Source organism: Myxocyprinus asiaticus, chromosome 24 (genome assembly GCF_019703515.2).
Source record: "Myxocyprinus asiaticus isolate MX2 ecotype Aquarium Trade chromosome 24, UBuf_Myxa_2, whole genome shotgun sequence".
Classification (NCBI taxonomy): domain Eukaryota; kingdom Metazoa; phylum Chordata; class Actinopteri; order Cypriniformes; family Catostomidae; genus Myxocyprinus; species Myxocyprinus asiaticus.
Genome location: NC_059367.1, coordinates 47,165,647 through 47,169,091, shown reverse-complemented (window position 1 = coordinate 47,169,091; position 3,445 = coordinate 47,165,647). Strand labels below are relative to the sequence as shown.

The 3,445-nt window shown below is 40.7% G+C and overlaps 1 non-coding gene across 1 annotated transcript; it reads left to right on the top strand.

Annotated features, from left to right (window-relative positions):
- Positions 1 to 277: 277 nt before the first annotated feature.
- trnar-ucu (transfer RNA arginine (anticodon UCU)) lies at positions 278 to 367 on the top strand. Its single transcript is given in 2 exon segments — positions 278 to 314; positions 332 to 367. It is a non-coding gene; the product is annotated as a tRNA-Arg (tRNA).
- The last annotated feature ends 3,078 nt before the right edge of the window (positions 368 to 3,445 follow it).

Here is a 3,445-nt window from a genome sequence, read left to right as displayed (position 1 = left end):
CGTATATCCTAACCATCCCTATATCCTAACCCTAACCCACATCAGCTCCTAAACCTAACCTGGGGTACCCTTACAATAATACCCCCTTTGGGATGTATTTATTTTATTTTATTTTATTTTACTAAGAGCTGTGTTTGTGTACCTTTCCCGCTCTTGGGTGGGTTCTTAGTGGTCAGTTGAGGGAAGGACTGTGCACAACCAGGCCTGGGCCCTTTATTGGACCCAGGCTTCTGATTTTACATTTTCCTATCCCACACACAACAATGCACATAATGTGGGCTCTGTGGCGCAATGGATAGCGCATTGGACTTCTAAATTTCAAAATGTGGCCATTCAAAGGTTGTGGGTTCAAGTCCCAACAGAGTCACTGCCTTAGTCATTTTGCTAAGCTCACTTGGCCAACAAACAAGTCTATCTGACCACCAAAACTCTTTTCTCAAACAAACACTTTCATCCTCTCAATAGCATGGCCTATTCATTGATCTGATAACCTCCCATGGAGACTTTGCAGCAAAAGGTGCTGTGGCTTAGTTGGTTAAAATGCTTGCCTAGTAAACAGGAGATCCTGGGTTCAAATCCCAGCAGTGCCTTTGTAGTGTGTTGTGGCTGCTGAGTCTCTAAGATGTAAATGGCACTTTGTAGGAGGGCCAATTGGGTTGAGGCACTTGCTGACCTCATAGAGATTTGGTGATGGCACCACTGGAAAGAGCACCCTCGAAAATGGGGGGGTAGGGCTTGCTTTCATGCCTCTATCACCTTCCTGGCAAAAGTTATGGCAATCCGGCATGAGCGTGGTGGTTTTCATCCCTATATCCCTAACCCTTACCCTAACCATCCCTATATCCTAACCCTAACCCACATCAGCTCCTAAACCTAACCTGGGGTACCCTTACAATAATACCCCCTTTGGGATGTATTTATTTTATTTTACTAAGAGCTGTGTTTGTGTACCTTTCCCGCTCTTGGGTGGGTTCTTAGTGGTCAGTTGAGGGAAGGACTGTGCACAACCAGGCCTGGGCCCTTTATTGGACCCAGGCTTCTGATTTTACATTTTCCTATCCCACACACAACAATACACGTAATGTGGGCTCTGTGGCGCAATGGATAGTACATTGGACTTCTAAATTTCAAAATGTGGCCATTCAAAGGTTGTGGGTTCAAGTCCCAACAGAGTCACTGCCTTAGTCATTTTGCTAAGCTCACTTGGCCAACAAACAAGTCTATCTGACCACCAAAACTCTTTTCTCAAACAAACACTTTCATCCTCTCAATAGCATGGCCTATTCATTGATCTGATAACCTCCCATGGAGACTTTGCAGCAAAAGGTGCTGTGGCTTAGTTGGTTAAAATGCTTGCCTAGTAAACAGGAGATCCTGGGTTCAAATCCCAGCAGTGCCTTTGTAGTGTGTTGTGGCTGCTGAGTCTCTAAGATGTAAATGGCACTTTGTAGGAGGGCCAATTGGGTTGAGGCACTTGCTGACCTCATAGAGACTTGGTGATGGCACCACTGGAAAGACCACCCTCGAAAATGGGGGGGTAGGGCTTGCTTTCATGCCTCTATCACCTTCCTGGCAAAAGTTATGGCAATCCGGCACGAGCGTGGTGGTTTTCATCCCTAACCCTTACACCTACACCCACTTAAAACCTACCCTTACACCTAAACCCACTCAAAACTAACCCTTACACCTAAAACTTTACACCTACACCCACTCAAAACCTACCCTAACCTTAACCCACTTAAAACCTACCCTTACACCTAAACCCACTCAAAACTTACCTGTCAGGTGTATTCTGTTGATTCATGTCTTTTATTTTGAAATTCTAGTTCCTGTTTCATGTCATGTCTTCCTGTTTCCCTAGTCATGTGATTTCTGTTTTCCCTCCATGTTCATGTGTCATGTTTTTATTGGTTTATTGTTTAATTATATTGTTATCAGTTCTGTTTGTTCATTGGTTTATGTTCTCCCATGTCTTGTATTTAAGCCCTCATGTTTGCATTGTCTATTGTTCGAGTATTGTATGTGTTGGTATGTGTTTGTCAAGTCAAGTCAAGTCAAGTCAAGTCTATGTCTATGTCCATGTCCATGTCCATGTTTTGTAGTCAGGGTTATTGGAGTTCACGTTCTGTAAATAAACTGCACTTGGGTTCTTCATCTTCACGTCCTTGTCATCGTCATCATTGTCTGCAGTTCCAGCATACATTATCCTTACACCTAAAACCCTTTCAAATGGAAACCTAGATTTTTGAACCCCACTTGATGCATCCCTACTTATTTCAACCCACAAAAAAACATTATTAGCTTATATATTGGAGTCAATACAGACTGGGTGGCTGGGGCTCTCTGCTTGGTCCTCTCACCGGAGCTTTGGGCCCACTGGAAGCGACCAGTTGAGAGAAGGCCTGTGCACAACCAGGCCTGGGCCCTTTGGGGCCTAGGCTTAGGATCTTACAATTCCCTAACCTAACCTAACCTAACTCTAACCCTACCTATAGTCATTTAACTTTTGTAAGACACTTTTAGTGTTAGAAAAGCCATATGCGAGGAGGCGTGGATGATCATGAATATTGATGTGATTCACACCTATGGAGACAAAGACCCCTCCCCTGAGAGAGAATTTATGTGAGGAGACTGAATGATTGAATGTATTGTTTTTAGCTTATTCACAAAATCAAGTTTAAATTAAAAGAAGTAATCTGACTATACTTTTTCCTTACATAAAGACTTTACTTAAAAACTTTAGACCTACACTTCCATTTAAAAGTTTTAGATCGGTAAGATTTTTTAATGTTTTTAAAAGAAGTCTCTTCTGCTCACCAAGGCTGCATTTATTTGATCCAAAATACAGCAAAAACAGTGATATTGTGAAATATTTTTACAATTTTAAAAACTGTTTTCTATTTGAATATATTGTAAAATGCAATTTATTCCTGTGATCAAAGCTGAATTTTCAGCATCATTACTGCGGTCTTCAGTATCTCATGATCCTTCAGAAATCATTCTAATATGCTGATTTTCTAACATGGGCATATTTACAGCACATTTTACACCTGAACAGACATTTGCAAGCACAAGCTTCATTGATGATAATGAGGCAGCATAAACACTAGTTAAAATATAATATAAACATTCATATTATTTTTATATCATATTACATATCATATCGATATCATACAGCATACAATTTAAATACCTGCTTTAGCCAAAACAACATCTAAATGTAACTAAAACTTGCCTATTAGGACATATTTCAAATTTCAATACTTTTAATACTGGCTGGCAAATCTGGAAATAGTCCAACTAGTACAATATGTACACTATATTGCCAAAAGTATTCGCTCATCCATCCAAATAATTGAATTCAGGTGTTCCAATCACTTCCATGGCCACAGGTGTATAAAATGAAGCACCTAGGCATGCAGACTGCTTCTACAAACATTTGTGA